The following is a 23,315-nucleotide window of genomic DNA, read 5'->3' on the forward strand; positions in this document are numbered from 1 at the left end:
CTCCAGTACTTTGGCCACCTGTTGCAAAGAGCTGACTCATTGGAAAAGACCCTGATGCTGGGAAAGATTTAGGGCAGGAGGAGAAGGGGACGACAGAGGATGAGATGGCTGGATGGCATCACCGACTTGATGGACATGAGTTTGCGTAAACTCCAGGGGTTGGCGATGGACAGGGAGGCCTGGTGTGCTGCGATTCATGGGGTCGCAAAGAGTCGGACACGACTAAGCGACTGAAATGAACTGAACTGAGTTATCTATTTTATATGGTTCTCTTGAAAATAGTTAATTTTATGGCATGGGAATTCCACTTCCATAAACTTATAAAGCAAAATTCAAGTTCCACACATTTCAAACCTGGGGGCATTGTTTACAAGAAACCTCGATGATCAAAAAGTCAGCACACGGCTCTCCCTAGACCACCGCTGTCCAACAGAAACAGAATCCAAGCCGTGTAAATAAGTTAACATTTTCTAGTAGCCATGACTTCAAAAGGGGGGGAAAAAGAAAGCTAAAGTGAATGCTAGTCATTTATTTTATTTCACTCACCATATCTGAAAACGAAAAAACGAGAACAGCAGTGCTAGCTCCCTGTCTTCACAGCCCTGTAGCCGACTGCCCCCCAAGCCCTGCGGGTTCTGCCTTGGAAGGAGGGTTTGGGGGCCTCCCTGGTGGTCCAGGGGCCAAGGCTCCTCCTGCAGGGGGCACCGGTTTGATCCCTGGTCTGGGAACTAGATCCCACGTGTTGCAACTAAAACCTGGCACAGCCAAATAAGTAAACTTTTAAAAAAGAAATTGGGTTTTCACCAGCCCACCCTGTTTACCTGTTGCTCAACTGCCTGAAAAACAACCCTCACTATTCCTCCTTCTCTAAGGAAAACCTGGCCAAACCACCATCTGCCGGGCCTTTCAGCCCATTCTTGTTCTGAGGATAAATCCCACCCCCTTCAAAACAGTCCACGGGGGTTTCCCAGGGGGCTCAGCAGTAAAGGACCCGCCTGCCAAGGCACGAGACCCAGGTCCAGCCGGCGGGTCGGGAGGAGCCCGTGGAGCAACCCGCTCCGGTGTTCTCGCCTGGGGGAAACCCTGTGGACACCAAAGGTGCATTCCCCGGTCACAAAGAGTCAAACACGAGTGAGCTACTGAGCAGCAACAGCAGAACAGTCCACGAGCTCTAGGGGCCCAGGTCGCCTCTTCAGAGGAATGTGGGGGTGCCAGCTATGCTGGAGGGGGCTCTGTTTGAACGCTCCTCAAAGCTGGGTCCACGTGAAGTTCTGAACCATGAGACACACGGGCTGAGCTGAGTTCTTCCTGCAAGGGGTCCCAGAGTAAATATTTTAGGCTTCAGAGGTGATGTGGTCTTTGACTCAACTACCACTCAGTTCTGCCTTTGGGGCATGAAAGCGGCCGTGAAAAAAGTGAAAAGTAACAGTGTTAGTCACTCAGCTGTGTCTGATTTTTGCCCACCAGGCTCCCCTGTCCTTCACTATCCCCCAGAGTTTGCTCAAAGTCATGTCCATTGAGTCAGTGATGCCATCCAACCATCTCACCCTCTGTTGTCCTCTTCTCCTTTTGCCTTCAATGAGATGAAGTTGTATCATTAAATAATAATAATAAATTGGAGGGTCAAATGTCAAGAAAACCAAGAAGAGATGTGTCAAGGGAAGATAGGGTCACGGCCAAGCCAAGAACACATCAGGAGTTGGCATCACTCTTTGAATGCACGCCCAGCTCTTCATGAGGAGCTACAAGCAGAGGGAACTCTGGAATTTCCACACGGCAGGGAGTTGGGGGGGCAAGCTTGGAGGTTGGGGGCTTCAGGGATGTGCCTGGCAGAAGTGTTTGCACCATAATGGTTGCTGTTACATGAGACAGCCCACTGGAAAGAAAGCAAACAACTCCCTTCAATGCACGTATTTAGGGATTTATAAAGTCAGCTACGGAGGAACAGGAGCAGAAAGGGACTCACTGTCGAGCTATTATCCCTGTGTTTGTGTGACTTAGCTCAACAAACACACCTGGAAGTAGACGGCCGTTGTGCGTCGACATTTAAAACCTTCATATATGAGGCAAACAGTGGACTACACGTACAGGGAACAAACATTCAACTCATCTCCAAACAAGGACATGAGATCTCTCACCCCAGAAAACCAGAGAAAACCCAGCTATGTGCACGGCTCAGGGATCTAATCTGTAAACAGGCAGCTAATGTTAAACCTCTTTATGGTTTAGAAGTGGACGTGGCCAGAATACTGGGCATTTGTGCCTTTTCTGGGAAAACAGCTCCCTTCCTGAGCCGGGTGTCGATGTATACGGAGCTTGGACCTGAGCCTGGCCTCCGTAGGTCATTAATCAGGGGGAAATTCCACGGTGGGTGTCTGCCCTGGCGTTTTATTTGGCAGCTGGGTCCGAGCTGACATCCTGATGGCTAGTTTTCAGCGTCAGTTCGTCTCTGCTGAGAAACAGCCACCTTCAGCGGGACCCTGGCTTGTGTCCGTGTTTGGTCCAGGTCTGCGTTGGTGCCTGGCCGCTAAAGGACGCTGCGTGTGTGTCTGCGCAGGGTGGGGGAAGTGTTTGGAGCAGGCAGAACACGCCTTTGCTCACTTCACCAGGAGACAATGTAGGTGAAGATGCACTTTCATAGTCGTGGGATGGGGCAAGGGCCCAGTACACGTAGCAAAGAAGCCGGTGAATATAAAGGAAAACATTGATAAGTCTGTCTCCACAAACTGGAAAAATGAGAGACAGGGAAACCCTGTCAAGAATAAGCCTTAATGAACACCTGAGTGAAAATGTCACAAAACGTATATTCAAAGCATATCTACACAGGCACAGAAGCCCAGACCGTGAAGAGGTCAAAGAGAGGAGAAGACCTCAAGATAAACATGTAGGCAAAGGGTACTGCCCGGGGGTGGGGGTGGGGAGGGGGTCAAATGTTGAAAAACACTACCTTACTTGGGACCCAAAACCTGGACATCGAAACCAAAATGAGAGGCTGCTTAGTCCCATGAGACTGATAAACTGTATCTGAGACGTGTTGTCTTCTCAAGACATTGAAAGCCATTTGTAATAATTTAAAAAATACATTTATTTACTTGGCCGTGCCAGGCGGTAGGTGCAGCACTGGAGATCCTCACGTGAACTCTCAGTTTCAACATGTGGGATCTAGTTCCCTGACGAGGGATTGAACCTGGGCCCCCTACACTGGGAACATGCAGTCTCAGCTACAGGACCACCAGGGAAGTCCGTATAATCATTCTAATGTCACTGATGCATGCTACATGCTTATTAAATATTCTTCTCCTTGCTTCCTCAGTTGTATAAAAATACTACTATTAAAAAAAAAAAAAACAAAAGTGAGAAAGATGAAAAAAGCAATAAAATCCAGGGCTGTCAAAGACGTGGAGAAAGGGGCAAAGCCCTAAGCTAGCTGCGTGTGGTTGGCACAGGCTTTGTGGAGAACACAGAAGACAGGCCTTGGAGTTAAGTACAGACATAACTCAGCACACGCAAGCCAGCTTCTGGACTGTGAGGACACTCACAATATGACAGACACAGGGCGTCATCGCAACATGAGGTCAAGGAGAGCGGGGGGCCCCGGGGAGAAGACACCACGCCTACACAAGGGCACCAAGTGTGACGATGAGGCAGTGTTTTACTGTCAGGAAAAGCAAATGCTTTCCTCTGAAAGTGTGTCAGACAGATAAAAACAAAGGTCACATATTAGCACATACATATGGAACCTAAAATGACGGTCGTGATGAACGGATACGCGGGCTAAGAGTGAAGACGCAGACTAGAGAACAGCCCTGTGGACGCAGCGGGGAGGGGCAGGGTGGGGCCAGTGAGAGAGGGGCGCTGAGACACACACGGCGTCGTGTACAATAGACAGCTGGCGGGAAGCTGCTGTCTGATGCAGGGGGCTCAGCCCGGTGCTCTGTGACCACCTAGAGGGCTGGGGTGAGTGGGGCTGGGAGGGAGGTTCACGCGGGAGGGGACACAATGTGTACCGACGGCGGCTGATTCCTACTGACGGGGAGCGGAGACTAACACGACACTTAAAAATAAATAAACTTATACAAATTTGTTTTTGAAGGACACTTAAGATCACGTTGTATTTGAAGTGCGATGAAAGTGAACTGGAAGTTGCTCAGTCGACTCTGCGACCCCGCGGGATTCTCCAGGCCAGAATACTGGAGTGGGCGGCCTTTCCCTTCCCCAGGGGATCTTCCCAACCCAGGGGCCAAACCCAGGTCTCCTGCATTACAGGCAGATTCTTTACTGTGGAGCCACTGGGAAGCCCAAGAATACTGGAATGGGTAGACTAACCCTTCTCCAGCGGATCTTCCTGACCCAGGAATTGAACAGGGATCTCCTGCATTTCAGGCGAATTCTTTGCCAGCTGAGCTATCAGGGAAGTCCCTCATAAAATACTCGAGGGGAGAAAAAGCAGGATATAAGCCTTTACGTAGGGGCTCCCCATGTGGTTCCGTGGCAAAGAATCCCGGGAGACCTGGGTTCCATTCCTGCGTGGGGAAGATCTCCTGCAGAAGGAAACGGCAACCTACTCCAGTATTCTTGCCTGAACATAGGAGCCGGGTGGGCTACAGTCCTCGGGCTCACAAAGAATCAGACACGACTGAGCAACTGAGGTAAGGGAGATAAAGAAGAGGTCAGGGGACAGACTGATGCACAGAACAAGTTACAAGGAGACAGAGGGTCTGTGAGTCTGATCCCTGAGCCAGGAAGATCCCCTGGAGGAGGATGCTCGCCTGGAGAATCCACTGGACAGAGGAGGCTGGCGGGCTAGAGTCTATGGGGTCGCAAAGAGTCCAACTAAAGGCACAACTAAAGTGACCTAGCACGCAGGTGCCAAGTGCTGGGAAGGCGGACCCAGCAGATAACCAGAGCGGGGATGTTTTTTCACTTGGATGATTACGGAAGACAATGGAGAGGAAGTGACTTCAGCGCAGCCACAGCCAGAAGGATGACAGAGGGCCAGTTACGTTAGACGCGAGGGCAGTGGGGCTGGGCACAGGTGGAGGGCAGGTTCAGGGGCTGACGGCCGCCCGCGGGTGGGGCTGGGGCTGTCCAGGCGCGCGGAGGCCGGAGGTGAGACTGGAGTGGACCGTCAGGAGCCACAGCGTCGAGAGGCCCGGTACTCCGCGGCCAGAGAAGCCACAGCCACGGGAAGGCCCTGCTCCGCGACGGAGATCAGCTCCTGATTGCTGCAGCCAGAGGAAGCCCGCGCAGAGCAATGTAGGCCCAGTGCAGCCAAAAACAGATAGATGGATGGATAGACGGTGATGCAGAGGAACGAAGGGAGGATAAAAAATAAAACAATTAAAAAAGAGAGAGAGACAGACACCTTAATATGAGCTACTCAGAGGGAGACGGGGAGGCTGCGGCCCTGATTTTAGAGCCTTGCCTGTCTCAAAGTTCTCAACGGTTCGAAACTCAGAATAATCCACGTGCCAAGAAAGCATGTTTGGGGGGAGCATATTCTAGCCCCTCAAGAGCCACACAGGCCTTGTGTTGGTTAGATGCTACACCTAGCAGGCAGCAGCCCTGCAATCAATACTTTTTTTTTGGCCAGTCACATCACTTGTGAGCTCTTAATTCCCTGACCAGCGATTGAACCCTCAGCAGTGAAAGCAGGGAGTCCTAACCAGTGCACCTCCAGGAAGCTCCCAATCAATACTTTTTGAATGAAGAAATTAACCGAGTATTTAGAATGGAAACAAGCTTATGAGGTATTATTAAGAAAAATAAAAACCGAAAGAAACTGAAACAACACAGCAAAACACTCAGCTGTGTGTCCGTTTAGGCAAACCAGGGTTCGAGTCCCCGCTCTGCTGGATATGAGCTGTGTGACTGGGTGACTCACTTCATGTCTCAGAACCTCAGCTTCCGCATCTATGGAAGGAGAGCCAATATACCTCCAGGGTATCATTTTTTCTGAAGAATAAATTTAAAAACGCCTGTTAGCGCTCTGCACAGTGCCTGGTTTTCAATGGTCACTTTGTAAATGTCAGTAGTTACTCTAACTGTGAGAGCACACAAATTAAAAATGGGAAAGGAGCACTGAATGTGGGAAACTTTCATGCTGGACCGATAGTGATTATTTACAAAAAAAAAATTCTTACTAGTGTTGATCCATATAAGATGAGCTTCCCTGCTGGCTGACATGATACAGAATCCGCCTGCAATGCAGGAGACCAGGGCTAGACCCCTGGGTCGGGAAGATCCTTTGGAGAAGGGAAAGACTAACCACTCCAGTATTCTTGCCTGGAGAATTCCATGGACAGACCATGGGCTTGCAAAGAGTCGGACAGAACTGAGCGACTAACACACTTGTATAAGATCAGGTGTCAGCGATGAAAGCAAAGGATTAGAATAAAAGTGATCATAAAATTGAACTGGTGTACTAATCCATGGGAAGAAGCAGCAAACGCAAACCGTTTTTTATCCTGTTACACTGTGGGTGCTGGTGGAGGAGTCAAGGATACTCTGTCGGTTCTCAGAGCTCTTTATTCCGCTGTTCTGTTACAACGAGCTCGAGATTATTCTGAATGAAAAGAGGAAGCACCAGAGTCTAGAATAAATGTATTTGCACACAGAGGCTCTTGAAAGTCGACTGGACTGCAAGGAGATCAAACCAGTCAGTCCTAAAGGAAATCAAACCCTGAATGTTCACTGGAAGGACAGTTGTTGAAGCGGAAGCGCCAATACTTTGACCACCTGATGCAAAGAGTCAACTCGTTGGAAAAGACCCTGATGCTGGGAAAGACTGAAGGCAGGAGAAGGGGACGACAGAGGATGAGACGGCATCACTGACTCAGTGGACGCACGCTTGAGCCAGCTCCGTGGAGACAGGGGAGGACAGAGGAGCCTGCCGTGCTGCAGCCCGTGGGGTCACAGAGAGTTGGACACGACTGAGCGACCTGACAACAACACACAGAGCCAACTGCCTTTGAACAAAAAAGGCTGAGCCCCTTTCTTCTGGTGTTTTCTCCATCACTTCATTTGGGATTTGCTCGTGCAATCCATGGGGGGCCCCCTGGCACAAACAAGGGAGTCTTGAAAGTTCTTCCTATTTTCAGACAAAAAGAGTAAGTCCCCAAATAGTTCAAAGCCAAAAATAAAAAAGATACACACACACACATATAAATATTTAAATTTTTAAAGACTATTTTCTTGGCCACGTTGCATGACAGGTAGGATCTTAGTTCCCTGACCGAACCCGCAGCACTTGCATTGGAAGAGTGGAATCTTAACCACTGGATCACTGGGAAAGTCCCAAGGAAATACATATATAAGACTGAGTATCAGACGGTTTTCTATTTATCAGATTTTAAGAATCAATAATCACATTTTACCAGTTCTTGTGTATGAGCTGTCTTTTTTTTTTTTTTTTTCAGGTGTCCAGACAAAACACCTCCCTGTGAAAGAATAAAGCAAAATTCTGCCTAGAAAGCTCTTAACCTCTGTGACTGAGACTGGAAGAAACAAAACACGATGCTTTTCCTTTTAGGAACACATAAGGCCTAGGAGTTAACTCGAGGGCCCCTGAAGCTGACTCAGGAGTCAACAGAAACAGATACCAGTTTCTGTTTTTTAAAAAGAAAGACAAGAAGAGGTATTCTGAATATGAAGAGTACAGAGAGGAAAGCTGGGAGGGAAGAAGGGAGGTGGCGCAGCCGGCGGGCAGAGGGACGGCGTGCGGGTCTGCTCGGCAGGCCCGGTTGCAGGAGCCTCGCCCCGGGCCCAGCTCCCACCGCGCCGTGCCTATTGCGGGGGTGGAAGCGCGCTCGCGGGCTGGGGCGGGCTTCCAAAGCTGCAGACGGCGTCTGGGGTGAGACCTTTTTAAAAAGTTACTATTATTATTTAATTCTAAATAGCTTTGTGTCAGTGGCCACCAGTTTCATCCCGAACAAGCTGAATCAAATCCCGTTTCTGTTCTTTCTGACCCGTGGGAATGTCTCCCCTTATCTCTCTGTGAAATATGTCACACATAGAGAAGAATGCATGAGGAGACGCAACTGGAACTTTCAAACAGACATTTGTGAAACCGAAGCCCAGCTACGGGCCGGGCCGTGTTTTCCGACTGCCAGATCTCAGCTTTCAGATGCGCTGAGAATCAGTTGTTCCGTTGACGGCTTTGGCTGCGTGGCTAATTCCCCTGAAGTGGACACATGCATCAACTTTATCTACACAACAGCAGCAAGCAAGAGTGTGTTCCTCTGAGCTCTTTCGGATGGTGACAGCAACCCCATCTGCAAGAGAGCTTTTGCGTGATTTGAGGTTTTAGTTTCATTTTTAGGGGAGCGGAGTGCGAGTTCAGATTTACGCTAACAGCTGTCCTGTCACAACCAAACTGGAATTTAGGGTACTCTGAGGGTTTTTAATTTCTTAAAATGAAGAACCTCTGGGTGGATCAACCAAGAGTATTCCGTGGGCCTGGGATGTCAAAGGTGCTGTAAACAGGAGAGCAGGATTCCAGCACCCAACCTGTTTTTGTGACTGTCTTGGCTGCTTGAGATTCTCTGAGTGCACAGATGTCTGAACGGCACGACCACGTACCTTTCTGACGTGTTTTAAACGTCAGAGAGCAGCTTCATGCCTCAGGTGAGGATCACACCCGCATCTGATGGGTGATAGAGTTGGTTGTGCAAATCAGGACAAGCCTGCCCAAATGAAACAAAAACTAGGGCAAAACCGAAATTTGTTTCGGCCCAAGCGAAACCGAAACAGCAAAGGAAAAAAAAAAAAAACCAGCTCCCCTTGCGATCCACGTGGCCTCTGCAGGCCAGGCACATCCAGCGTTAAGCCGGTGCCCACGACTCTCTGCACTGGCTCAGTAGTGTCCCCCTCATCCCAGCCCAGGCCCAACTCCCCCTTGAACCTCAGCACATGACCTTATCTGCAAACAGGGTCTCTGCAGACGTGCGTGTCCTGGAGTAGGGGGAGACCCCAGTTCCAGTAACGAGTGTCCTTGTAGAAAAGGGGAGGAGGCTCGGGACATGCGGAGACGAGGAGCGTGTGATGGCTGCCGCAGGGGCTCAGTTGGGCGGGAGGACCGGCGGCAAACGCCGGAGGCCAGGAGGCAGGCAGAGGCAGGCGCCCACGCGGAACCCGCACTGCTGACACCCAGACTCGGGGCTCTGGCCTCAGAACTGCGAGAAAATGGATTCCTGTTGTTTCAAAGCCACAGGTTTGTGGTGACCTCTTACAACAACCGTCGGAAATGAATACACTCACAAACTTGACTCTTTTCTTTCTTTTTTTTAACAATTTAATTTAGGAGATTCTACAGGTCAGGATAGACTCTCCTATTTGCCCAAAAGTATATGCAAAAATGGAGAGGGCAATGGCACCCCACTCCAGCACTCTTGCCGGGAAAATCCCACGGATGGAGGAGCCTGGTGGGCTGCAGTCCATGGGGTTGCTAAGAGTCGGACACGACTGACCGACTTCACTGTCACTTTTCACTTTCATGCATTGGAGAAGGAAATGGCAACCCACTGCAGTGTTCTTGCCTGGAGAATCCCAGGGACGGGGGAGCCTGGTGGGCTGCTGTCTATGGGGTCGCACAGAGTCGGACACGACTGAAGCGTCTTAGCAGCAGCAGCAGCAGCATATGCAAAAAAATATTTTAAATGATCTATTTCAGAGCTTCCCACTGTACATTTAAAATATTTTAACAGTATCAAATACAATATTTAAATTTTTTTTAATTTCTTTTTTATTTTTTTAAATTAATTTTTACTGAATTCGAGCTGCTTTACACTGCTGTGTCAGTTTCCGCTGAACAGGAAAGTGAACCAGCTCCACATATACACGCGTCCCCTCTTTCCGGACTTTCTCCCCACTTGGGTCACACAGAGCACTTATCAACGCTCCCCGAGCTACACGGGAGGTGCTCACCAGTTACCTATTTTATGTGTGCTATGCTCAGCTCTGCGGTCGTATCCAACTCTCTGTGACCCCACGGACTGGGGCCCGCCAGGCTCCTCTGTCCATGCGATTCTCCAGGCCAGAATACTGGAGCCACTTGCCGTTTCCTTCTCCAGGGGGTCTTCCCGAGCCAGGGATCGAACCTTCGTCTCTTGCATTGACAGGTGGACACAACTTACTGACCGAATAACAACAACATACTCTGTCATGTTATGCTGTATTATATTATGCTGCGTTATGTTATATAATGTATCATGTTGTACTATGTTGTCATGTTATGTTGTGTTTTATTATGCTATGTCATGACTAAGTTGATTTTGGGAGGCACTGCTTTCCCCCAAAGAAGCGTTTCAAGAAAAGTTTCGGCTGGGCACTGAGTTACAATGGACATCAGATGCCGGGGTGAGCTGCAGTCCAGTCCGCCCTGTGGACACTTCCAGGTGGGTGAATGAGGACGGAGTGGATTCAGCAAGTCAGGACGGACACTGGGCGGGCGGACTGTAGTCGCCCAGAAACTTAGGAAGCACTGGCCCGCAGTGCAGCGGGCACGTCCTAGGAGGTGTCTGACCCTGTGCACTAGGCCCACCCGTGTTACTGCAGATGGTGTTATTCCGTTCTTGGACAGCAGAAGTGGACGCGACACTGTAAATCAACTACACTTCAATAAAATAGGTTCCAGAAAATTAAATGGATTAGTAATAATAATAATAATAAAAGGACTGTCTGACAGTGTAAATGAAGAGGGTGGACGGAAAGCTGCTTATGGCTGCCTGTGACACAACACGGGCTTCAGCACCTCGAGACTTTCTGCCCCAGAGACAGAGACAGAACCTGCAAGCGGCAACAACAGACACCACAGTAAATGTCACCCCCCCCCCCCATGAATTTGCCCAAAGGCACTTTCTGATGTCCTAAGAAGCAACGTGATTGTTTTCTTTCGGCCAAGCCACAAGCTATGTGATCTTATTTCCCTGATCAGGGGTCAAATCCTTCCACCCTGCATGGGGCGTGCAGGGTCTTAACCACTGGACTGCCAGGGAAGTCCCAAAGTTAACAGACTTTTAAGACCACATGATCACATTCTACTCATCTCCTATCAATTTTATTTCCCATGCCTATCTATCAAAAAAAAAAAACCAAAACACACCTTAATTGGATATTTGCCCTTTAGTCTGTGGAACACATTATTGGGCTTCCCAGGTGGCACAGTGGTAAAGAAGTCACAGGCTAATGCAGGAGATGCAAGAGATGCAGGTTTGATCCCTGAGTTGGGAAGATCTCCTGGAGGAGGAAACGGCAACCCACTCCAGTCTTCTTGCCTGGGAAATCCCATGGACAGAGGAGCCTGGCAGGTTACAGTTCATGAGGTCACAAAGAGTCGGGCACAACTGGTCACACACACACATATTATTGGGAATGGGTAATTTTCACTTTTCAAGAAGAAAGCTTATTATTTTAATTAAAAATGTAATAAAGTGATATTAAATTGACATAATGTTAAAAAAAATTTTTTTTAACTACCTTCTCTCAGTTTGAGGACAAAACTGAATAGTAATTCTCTAAATTCTTAATTATTGTGAATGTTGACAAAACAGATGAGAAAGATGGCTTGCTTTTTACTTTTATGGAACAAATGATGGTATGTAAATGAAAAGAATCTAACCTGGCACATGGGGGAAAAAAGCAAATACTGGTTTACATCAGTTAGAAAAAAAAAAAAAGAAAAAGGAGAGAAAAAGAAAACAAGGTTGTCAGAACCTGAAAAGGAGAGGAACTGACTAAAAGCAGGTCCAGGGGAATAACTGCGAAACAGATGGTGCACTTAAATCTGTTTACTGCCAGGAAGTCGATGTGGCCCAAAAGCTGATCACACAGCACCCAGGCTCCAAGAACGTGGCTTCCTTGCTTAATTACACTGCAATGTGTATGTTTCTTGGAATCCAACCTGGCGTTCCAGCCTGGAGGAAAATCCCATGGTAGGCTGATGAGCTGAATTTGCCTCTGGAAACTGGGCCATGTGTTAAAAATCAAACCACGCTGCCTCAGCGTTTGCACCGCCTTTCGAATCCAGCTGTCTCCAGCTCAAGTCCCCTCTCCTCTGCTCAGGAGTCCTGTGACCCTGAGGTTGGCTCCCCTGGGTGTTCTCGGAGCCGCGGTTGTTGGGAAAGGGGGAAAGGACTCAGGCAAACGCAGTAAGAGGCCAACGAGAGGTTGGATACAAACCAGCCGGGACCCTGTGCCTGGCTGCGGGCCCGCAGCATCAAAAGCGGCCACCCCGGGGGTGGGGGGCTGTCAGGCAGCCTGAGCCCCAGCCCCAGCCCCACAGCGTGCCAGCCGTGAGCTCTTCCCGCGACCACCAGCTCTGAGCCGGGGGCCATGGGCAGTCAGCACCAGCCGCGGGCCCTGCTGTCCTCCTGGGACCTAATTCCCAGTGACGGGATGGATGGCAAGCAACCGCTCGTTCAGGCAAACTCTGTCCAGTCCCTTGGACTGCAAGGAGAGCCAACCAGTCCATCCTAAAGGAAATCAACCCTGAATATTCATTGGAAGGACTGTTGCTGAAGCTGGAGCCCCAATACTTTGGCCACCTGATGCAAAGAGCTGACTCATTGGGAAAGACCCTGATGCTGGGAAAGATTGAAGGCAGGAGGAGAAGGGGATGACAGAGGATGAGATGGTTGGATGGCATCACCGACTCGACAGACATGAGTTTGAGCAAACCCCGGGAGATAGTGAAGGACAGAGAAGCCCGGCATGCTGCAGTCCATGGGGTCGCAGGACTTAGCCACTACCCACAGAAGAGAAACACAATATCCCTTCTATGTGTAAAAAGACTATGGCTTCAGCCATGGTACAAGAGACCCAGAATAACACCTCCACACACGACCTCTTGCTCACCAGTCTGGCGAAGAAAAACACTTGATCCCACACTGTGTTGGCCAAAGTGTGGGGACGTCAGCCGCCCTCCCACACGCACCTATGCTCAGTCGTATGCGACTGTAGCTCGCCAGCCACGGGGTTTTCCAGGCAAGAACACTGCAGTGGGTTGCCGTGCCCTCCTCCAGGGGGTCCTCCCCACCCAGGGACTGAACCTAAATCTGCTTCGTTGGTAGGTGAATTCTTTACCACTGAGCCACCCAGGAAGCCCCAGTCACTGCCATGAGTGAGTGAAAGTCGCTCAGTCGTGCTTGCCTCTTTGCAACCCCAGGGACTATACAGTCCATGGAATTCTCCAGGCCAGCATACTGGAGCAGGTAGCCATTCCCTTCTGCAGGGGATCTTCCCAACCCAGGGGTCGAACCCAGGCCTCCCACATTGCAGGTGGGTTCCTTACCAGCTGAGCCGCAAGGGAAGCCCTCACTGTCATACGTGGCACTAAAGAGCCTGCTCAAAAGACACCCACTTACAGCACAAAACCTGAAACAAGAAGGCAGAACCTCACGCAGGATGACAAATTTTTCACCACTCTGCATACGTCTGGGAAAACTCAGTGAATGTTGACTTGGGGGTTATTACACATTTTAGGGAGTAGGCGAATCTGTAAACACAGAATCCGCAAATAACACAGAAGGACTGTAAGTGTTAACACGGGTTGTCTCCAGGAAAGAAAACTAGGTGAGTGAGATGCGGGGATGGAAGGAAGAAGTCACTCTTGAACTAGTCTTTGCTACTTTTGGGATCTTTGTAAAAAGTATGTTTATTATGTATCCAAAAAAATAAATGAAAGGTGTCAAGAAATTGCAACAGTGATGAGACCTGGCTAACTTGTGTAAGACATAAGACATCCTTTTGCTATTGGTAAAAAGAGGGTGACAATGTCAACATTAGCGGGTGGGGACTTCCCTGGTCGTCCGGGGGTTAAGACTCTGGGCTCCCAAGACAGGGGGTCCCTGGTCACGGAACTGGACCCCACAGGCCACAACTAAGAGTTCACAGGTGGCCACTAAAGCTTCAGATCCCAGGTGCTGCAACTAAGACTTGACACAGCAAAATAAACCAAGACGTAAAAAGTCACTGGGTGGTGGTGAGGCTCTAAGAAGAGCTGTTGGGAAGAGGGTTTGTGGTCAGTGTCTGGCCTGTAACAAGCACTTGATAAAGAGGAAAGGTGTTGCGATTGATTCCCTTTCCCTCTCTCCTCCAGACCCTGACTCCTAAGGGGGAAAAGTCTCCAGCCCCTCCTCCTGGAGACACCTTTGGTTTCTATGATCCTGTTCACGCCCCGTTCTTTTCTAAATTCTCTCCCCACTTCATCAAGGACTACGCCAAGCACTCAGGTTGCTTGTTGTTGTTCAGTCACTAAGTCGTGTCTGACCTTTGCGACCCCATGAACGGAAGCACGCCAGGCTTCCCTGTCCTTCACTATCTCCCAGAGTTTGCTCAAATTGATGTCCACTGACATGAATCATCTCATGCTCTGCTGTCCTCTTCTCCTCCTGTCCTTAATCTTTCCCAGCATCAGCGCCTTTTCCAACAAGTTACCTCTTCACTCTATACCCATTCTGCTCTTTAAAAAATAAATAAATAACAAACTCTGATTTTGTTCCACACGGCGATGTGTTCAGTTACAAGCACCCCCCACCCCAGAACTCCCCTGCAGCTGCATGAATGGAACAGGCAAGCCAGTTCTGGCCAACGAGACATGGGCAAAAATCGTCTCAGTATTCCTTCTTGAATAAAAAGCAAAGCTTCATGAGGAGGAGGCACTTGGCCTTCCCTCCTACTTCCTGCCTGGAACATGGGTTTGATGTCTGGAAGTGCAACAGCCATCTTGTGACCATGAGGAAGACAGCCTTACACCATGAAAGGAGAAGAAGACAGGAAAAAGGAACTTGGGGCTTTGGTGAACTGACTGAGCCATAAGAGTCCATCATGAGTTAGAGGAGAAAAAATTAAGCCCTTACTCACTCAGGGCACCATGGTAGGCTTTTCTCATGTGTGCAATTGAGACATGACTGAATCAACATTGCTCCCAACAGAACTCAAGCACAGAGGACGTGGAGGGCCTTTATCCACCTTCCTCACCAACTTTCCTCCCCAAAAAGTCAGCTCAGGTCACAGTCCAGCCACCACCAGAGCGTTCCAACATCAGCCCCGATCTCAATCTCCAGACCCAGCTCCTAAATGCCGCTGCCTGAGGCTCCCAGACCTCTTATGCTCAGGTCACCGCCTGTGGTCATCTGCCCACAAACAGACTTCTGCTCCTGATCCCTATTCGGGGTCCTGGTTACCATCCAACCACCCCATAAAACAGGGTCAGCCTCACAGGCCACTTTGATCTGCCCTTCGCAGCTCTGAGCCTCAAATCCCGCATCTCTAAACTGAAATGATTACAAGACATGTTTCTCATGGGGTGTGGTGAGAGTTACATCACACCACTGGGCCTCTAGCCGCTTTCCCGGGAAGAGAATGTGCTGACCGAGTGAACGCACAGATCCAGGGGGGCTTAGCAGTTAATCATGACCTTGGACACAGCTGCCTGGATTACACGTGTGTGCACATGGCTTTTGGCAGATTTCGGTTGTTCTTAGTTTAAAACGACTGGCCGGCTCTGTGGGCCTTGGAGAAGCGAGAGGAAGCGGGGCTGAGATGGAATCGACACAGTATTTGCATTCGGGTCACGTACCAGATGCTGTTCTGAGGACTGGGGGGTAAAATAGTGAAGAAAACTATTTAGTGGTCAAAACCCCTAACATTTTTTTTTGGTGGAAAGAAAAGTCACTGTATTTCAGAGACTGGCAACCGGGGGAGAGGGTGGTTGCTGCTGCTGTTGTTGTTGTCCAGTCGCTCAGGCGTGTCCGACTCTCCGCGACCCCACGGACCGCAGCTCGCCAGGCTCCCCTGTCCCTCACCATCTCCCGGAGTCTGCTCAAACTCACGTCCATCCAGTCGGTGATGCCATCCAGCCATCTCATCCTCTGTTGTCCCCTTCTCCTCCCGCCTTCAATCTTTCCCAGCATCAGGGTCTTTTCCAGTGAGTCAGCTCTTCACATGAGGTGGCCAAAGTATTGGGGCTTCAGCTTCAGCATCAGTCCTTCCAATGAACACCCAGGACTGATCTCCTTTAGGATGGACTGGTTGGGTCTCCTTGCAGTCCAAGGGACTCTCAAGAGTCTTCTCCAACACCACAGTTCAAAAGCATCAGTTCTTCAGCACTCAGCTTTCTTTATAGTTCAACTCTCATATCCATTCATGACCACTGGAAAAACCATAGTGTTGGAGAAGGTGGACTCATGCCCAAATGCTGACTCCTCCACTGATGATCATGGAGCAAAAAAGGGGAGTTTCAAGGGTGCAGAGGTGGAGGGAGGGGCTACATGCAGATAACAGCGCAGTCAGCTCTGACAGCCGTCTTTCTTTTCTAACCTTCTTATTTTCTATTGGAGTACAGCTGATGAACAGTGTTGTGATAGTTTCAGGCGAACAGTGAAGGGACTCAGCCATCCATATACACACGTACCCACTCTCCCCCAAACCCCCCTCCCATCCAGCCTGCCACATAACCCTGAGCAGAGTTCCCTGAGCTACGGTAGGTCCTTCCTGGTTCTCCATTTGGAATACAGCCGTGTGTCCATGTCCATTCCAAGCTCCCTAACCCTCCCGTTCCCCCATCCTTCCCCCTTGGCAACCATAAGTTCACTCTCTGAGTTGTATAGAAAATCTTGAGAGGGGAAAAACAAGAAAACGTCAGAAGCTATTGACCCTATGGACATAGAAAGGATTTTTACAGTTTTTCTTTCTACATTTCTGATATAGTTGGAGGTTTATCAACAATTGCATATTATATTTTTAATTTTAAAAAAGTCTTAAAAAACAACTTTAAGAAACTATCATAATCATACAACCCTTACATAAGTATTTTTAGCAATTTCTACATGAATCTATCTCTCTTTACACACATGCCAATGATATATATAAGAATTTATATATGATAAACACATAATAAAGAAACCTATAATAAATATAAAAATTATTATATATTAAATTTTACTGTATGTGTATATGTACACATACATACATTTCTGTGTGTGTATATATATAATGCCTGATAGAGATACACATGTGTATAATGTTGGATAGATGGATGTAGATCTATAAAGTATTAATATTGGACCTAGAGACTGTCATAGTGAGTGAAATAAGTCAGAGAAAGAGAAATATCATGTGACATCACATATATGTGGAATGTAAAAAAAATTGTATAAATAAACTTATTTACAAAACAAAGGCGGAGTCAGAGATGTAAAAATCAAGCTTATGGCTTCCAGAGGGGAGGAGGGGAGGGAGACACTGGGAGGTGCGGCTTGACATGGACACACTTTGCTGATGTAGCCACTCAGTCATGTCAGACTCTTTGCGACCCCATGGGCTGGGGCCCACCAGGCTCCTCTGTCAGGAGGATGTTCCAGGCAAGAGTGTGGAGTGGGCTGGGGCCCACCAGGCTCCTCTGTCAGGAGGATGTTCCAGGCAACAGTGCTGGAGTGGGCTGCCATTCCGTTTTCCAGGGGATCTTCCCCACCAGGGACCAAACCCACGTCTCCTGTGTTGCAGGCAGGTTGCTCACCACTGAGCCCCCTGGGAAGCTGACTGTCTAGTAGTGTGTTCCTGCTGACCCAGACTCCTCATTTAGCCTTCCCCGCCTCCAGACTATCCCCCGTAAGTGTATTTGGCTGATTCATGTCGTCCTACAGCAGAAACTAACACAACAGTGTAAAGCAATTTTATTCCAATTAAAAAATAAAACAGCAGTTAAGGGCTTCCCTGGTGGCTCGGTGGTTAAAAAAGAAAAATCCGCCTGCCAATGCGGGAGACAGGGGTTTGATCCCTGGCCCGGGAAGATCCCACAGGCCGCGGAGCAGCTGAGCCCGTGGGCCACGGCCGCTGGGCCTGTGCGCCAGAGCCTGGGAGCCGCAGCTGCTGGGGCCCATGCTCAGCAGCAGGAGAAGCCCCGCGCCGCAGCCAGAGGGGCCCCGCTCGCGCTCACCGCGGCTCGGGCAAGCCCCAGCGCGGCGATGAAGAGCCGCACAGCCGGAATCAGACAAGCACGATCCACAAAGCGCAGATGACCGCAACACCTGCCTCTTCTCCATCCCCCGATCCACAAAACGCAGATCGCCGCGACTCCTCCCCCTCCTCCATCCTCCGTACTCGGAGCGCTCGGGTCTCGGACAGTCCACGCCCAACCGTGGCTCCCATGTCTCTCACACGTGCCGCTCTTGCTCACGCGTTTTCCGTCTCTCCCGCCGATCACAGAACGCGAGTCCACCCCACCGCTAATCCCCACTGCGCGCTCTCTCCATCCACCCACCCCATCTCGAGGACATCCTCCTGAAATGCACATCTGACTCGGCCACGCTCCGGCTTAGAAACGTTTCCTCAGTGATGAGACACAGAGATGCTAACTGCCAATGCAGAGACAAAGGAATGAACCGAAATAAAAGTTTTCTCATCTGTTAATGTGTAAATGTGGGGAATCTAGAAAAATGATCCTGAGGCTCGTATTTGCAAGGCAGAAGTAGAGACGGCGAGGGGAAGCAGGGGTGGGATGAGCTGGGAGACTGGACTGACACATGCCTACTGGTGATGCGTGTGTAAGACAGACACTAGTGAGAACCGCCGGTGGAGCTCGGGGAACGCTACTCAGCGCTGTGTGCTGCCCAGACGGGAAGGGCATCCAAGAGCGGGTGTCTGCACACCACGGCCGATTCGCCTAGCCGCACAGCAGGAGCCAACACGGGACCGTAGAGCAGCGCGACCCCAGTGGCAGTTAACTGTTCACACGGCTGACTGACTCAGGCCGGACGAGCACAGGGGCCTCTGGCTTCAGGCACGGCGGCACCCAGGTCCTCAGGGGCCCGCCTCTCCCCTCTCGAGCCTCTGCCTTCCCCAGCAGGAACCACCCTGAATCCCTTCCCCAAATGCCCCAGCCCTGGGCCTGCTCTCCCAGCTGCAGCCACGTGTCCGTCCTGGAGACAGTTACGGTGGTTTCAACTGATCGGGCAGAAGCCGAAGGACTGGCGCTTCAGCTTCAGCATCAGTCCTTCCAGTGAATATTCAGGACTGATTCCCTTTAGGATGGACTGGTTGGATCTCCTTGCAGTCCAAGGGACTCTCAAAAGCCTTCTCCAGCACCACAGTCTGAAAGCATCAATTCTTTGGTCTGCTTGCTGGAGCCAGGAAACTCCCCCTCTTGGCCTGAACAAGCCTGAGTTGTTTCTGTCTACCAAGCCCGGCCAGACCAGCTGTGCCCTGCCTGTCTACAGAGCCCCCGTGGGTGCGCACTGAAAACCTCATCTGGGGGGAGGGCCAAGCTGAACCGAACCGGGCGTCTTTCTCCTGCAACCAGGGGTGTCCTGTGGGACCACCCAGAAGGAGCTGCCTTCAGAGCAATGCACCTTCCTTGTTGTTTGGTTGCTCCGTTGTGTCCGCCTTTTTGCAACCCCGTTGGACTGTAGCCCGCCAGGCTCCTCTGTCCATGAGATTCTCCAGGCAAGAATACTGCAGTGGGTTGCCATTTCTTTCTCCAGGAGATTTTTCCGACCCAGGGATCAAACCCCAGTCTCCTGCATTGCAGACAGATTCTTTACTACTGAGCCACCAGGGAAACCCTTTATTTTATACCTAACAAACCCATCTTTACTTTTTACACACCATTGCTTCCACTTCACACAATCCTTTATTGCTTTATTGAAGCATAGTTGATACACAAGATTACACTACCTTCAGGAGTGCATCAAAGCAATTCAAAATTCTATAGATTATAGACCATTCAAAGTTACTACAAGATAATGGAGATCAATGTTACGCCATCTGATGTGAAGAACATTGGAAAAGACCCTGATGCTGGGAAAGACTGAGGGCAAGAGGAGAAGGGGGTGGCAGAGGATGAGATGGTTGGATGGCATCACCAGCTCGATGAACATGAGTTTGAGCAATCTCCAGGAGATAGTGGAAGACAGATGAGCCTGGCGTGCTGCAGTCCATGGGGTGGCAAAGAGTCAGACACGAGTTAGTGACTGAACAACAATAGGATAACATGTAATTAAATACAGAATAGAATGTTGGGACTTACCTGGAGGTCCAGTGGCTAAGGCTTCCCAGGTGGCTCAGTGGTAAAGAACCCGCCTGCCAATGCAGAAGACTCGGGTTCAATGCCCTGGGTCAGAAAGACCCCCTGGAGAAGGGAAGAGCAACCCACTAGAGTATTCTTGCCTGGAAAATCCCATGGACAGAGGAGGTAGCAGGCTACAGTCCATAGGGTTGCAAAAGAGCCAGACACAGCTTAGCAACTGAACAACAAACAGTGGCTAAGACTCTGCGCTCCCAGTGCACGGGATCAGGGTTCGATCCCTGATCGAGGAACTACATCCCTCACGCTGCAAGTGAGAGCTTATATGCCGCACCGCATGCTGCAACTGAGATCCAGTGCACCCAAAGAAATAAACAAACGTCAGAAAAGAACACAGTGCTGAATATAACCACCATATGTATAATTATGTGTGAACAATGACCTGAGCGTACAGTTATGAAATCATCCATGCTGAGAACATAGAACAATCTTACCACTGATCGCCCATCATCACTTACTGTACAATATGCATTTCAGCTGACCCCGTGGAGCAGCGCTTGGTGGGGATAAGCCGGCAGGGAGATGATTATCGGGGAACTGAAGATTTATCTGGAGTCTGGAATCTGGGGCTGCAGCATGTCAACATCTTCCAGCAAAAGCCAGTGGCAGCCTGTCTCCTGCGTGCCCGGTGACTGTACAGGGGAGAGGAAGGCCTGCGTTATCCCAGTCATCCCTTTGTGGGTGTCTGTGCTAAATCGTATCTGACTCTGTGACCACAAGGACCGTAGCCTGCCTGGCTCCTCTGTCCATGCAGTTCTCCAGGCAAGAACACTGGAGTGGGTTGCCATGCCCTTCTCCAGGGCATCTGCCCCACCCAGGGACAGAACCCACATCCCCTGCATTGCAGGTGGATTCTTAACCGCTGAGGCACCAGGGAAGCCCCATACATTCATTTAACTTGACACATTAGTCCTAATTCTGGCATTTTGCATTCCCTGCTGCCTTTAACAGTATTTTGAATGGTCTCTCAGCGTGGGGACCCTCCCCCCCCCCCGCCCCCGCAGGGCCTTTCCTAACCCCAGGAGGATGTGCCTTGGTGAGACTTGGGTGGGAATGGGGAGAGGTGGGCTGTTTAATTGCAAAGTGGTCGGAGGGTCACAGTGAAATGGGAACCCCAGGCGCCTCTCTGGGAAACGGCCTGTCTCCAGCAGTTCACCTCTCTTCAGCCTTTCTCCCCCGCGTGGAGGGTGTGCACGCCTCTGGGGTCACATGGAACCTAATTGGAAGGCCAGGGCTCTGCTGACCTTCGGGTCTCCGGTTCCTCTGGGAGCCTCCAGCCCTCTGGCCCCTCCGACTCTCCCGGGACACTCCCCGGCGGCGGCCGCAGACTGCGGGGCGCCAGGAGCCTGCTCTCCTTAATCCTCCAGCTGGGGCCAGAGGCCCGTGGAGGGGCCAGAGGAGGCCCCCGTCCCGCCCCGTCCATCCTGCGCCCGTCCCCACCGAGGGGCACTGCCCCAGCACTGACATCCAGGGCACGGCTTCTCTGCTTTCTTCCAGATTTCCACTTTTTAAAAAAAATCCAGTTGCTTTACAGTCTTGTGATGGTTCCTGCTGTGCAGCGAAGGACATCAGTTACACGTACACATGTATCCACTCTCTTTTGGATCTCCTTCCTCTCTGGGTCACCACAGAGACACCAGCCACCTCAGACGTGCAGAGGATGCCCCTCTAAGGGCACACAGTGAGGAGGAACTGAAGACTCGCTGGATGAGGGTGGAGGAGGAGAGTGGGGAAGCTGGCTTAAAACTCAACATTCACAAAACTAAGCTCATGGCATCACTTCATGGCAAACAGATGGGGAAAAGTGGAAGCAGTGACAGGTCTTCTTTCCTAGGTCTCCAAAATCACTGCAGATGGCGGGGCGGGGCGGGGGGGGTGCTGTAGCCATGCCGTTAATAAACCTTTGCTCCTTGGAAGAAAAGCTTTCGTGAACCTAGCCATCACTTTGCCAACAAAGGTGCTTATGAACTGTGGTGCTGGAGAAGACTCTTGAGAGTCCCTTGAACTGCAAGGAGATCAAGCCAGTCAACCCTAAAGGGAATCAATCATGAATATTCATTGGAAGGCCTGATGCTCAAGCTGAAGCTCCAATACTTTGGCCACCTGATATGAAGAGCTGACTCTTTGGGAAAGACCCTGATGCCGGGGAAGATTGAAGGCGGGAGGAGAAGGGGACGACAGAGGATGAGATGGTTGGATGGCATCACCGACTCAATGGACATGAGTCTGAGCAAGCTCCGGGAGTTGGTGATGGCCAGGGAGGCCCGGCGTGCTGCAGTCCGTGCGGTCCATGGAGTCGGAGATGATTTACCAACTGAACAAGTTGCTTTACAATGCTGTGCTAGCTCCCGCCGTGTAGCAGAGTGAACCAGCCGCGTGTACACACATGTCCCCTCTTTTCTGGACTTCCTTCCCGTCCAGGTCCCCGCAGAGCACAGGGTAGAGCTCTCTGAGCTCCACAGGATGAGAGGACGGCTTCACGGACAGGATGCCAAAACACAGGCAGCAAAGGCAAAAGGAGACAAAGCAGGGCTACAGCTGATGAAAACCTTTGCCAAGGAGCAGCAGACACGCAGACACAGACAGTAAACGTGTGGGCACCAGAGGGGGCGGGAGGGGCGGGAGGAGCTGGGAGACCGGGGCTGGCACAAAGCTACTGCTGACACTGTGCACGAACTCGGCGACTCAGGAGGGCCTACTGTGAAGCAGGGAACCTTACTCGGCTCCTGTGGTGGCCCAGACGGGAAGGGAGACATAAGAGAGGGGAGGCGTGTGTACTGTACGGACATCTGGTCCACCCTGCTCTACCGCAGAGACTAACCCAGCATCGCAAAGCGACTACACCCCCATCAAAAGTAACCTGAACAGCTTCTGCGGGGCTTCCCTGGGGGTCCTGCCTCCCAACGCAGAGACCTCTGGGCCAGGAAGGCCCTGAGTTGCATGGCAACTACGTCGGGAGGCCGCCACTCCCGACGTCCACGTGCCTAGAGCCTGAGCTCTGTAACAACAGGAGCCGCTGCAGTGAGAGGCCCTGGCATTGCAGCTAGGGAGCCGCCCCCGGTCACCACAGCTAGAGAAAGCAAGGAAGACCCAGTGCAGCCAAAAACAAACAAAATAAACATGTGGGAGGGGATGGATCCATGTATATGTACGGCTGAGTCTCTATGCTATTTACTTGCAACTATCAAACACTGTTAATCAGCCATACCCCAACACAAAATAAAAAATTAAAAGT

The 23,315-nt window shown here is 50.5% G+C and overlaps 1 long non-coding RNA gene across 1 annotated transcript in view; it reads right to left on the bottom strand.

The window, feature by feature from the left end:
• The window catches only part of LOC122420067, a 77,790-nt gene that overhangs the window by 25,029 nt on the left and 29,446 nt on the right, over nucleotides 1–23,315 (bottom strand). Inside the window, exon 2 of the long non-coding RNA XR_006263165.1 lies at nucleotides 20,539–20,712. This is a non-coding gene — a long non-coding RNA (uncharacterized LOC122420067). The remainder of the gene's footprint in view (nucleotides 1–20,538; nucleotides 20,713–23,315) is intronic.

The sequence above is a fragment of the Cervus canadensis genome, chromosome 18 (genome assembly GCF_019320065.1).
Source record: "Cervus canadensis isolate Bull #8, Minnesota chromosome 18, ASM1932006v1, whole genome shotgun sequence".
NCBI classification, from domain to species: domain Eukaryota; kingdom Metazoa; phylum Chordata; class Mammalia; order Artiodactyla; family Cervidae; genus Cervus; species Cervus canadensis.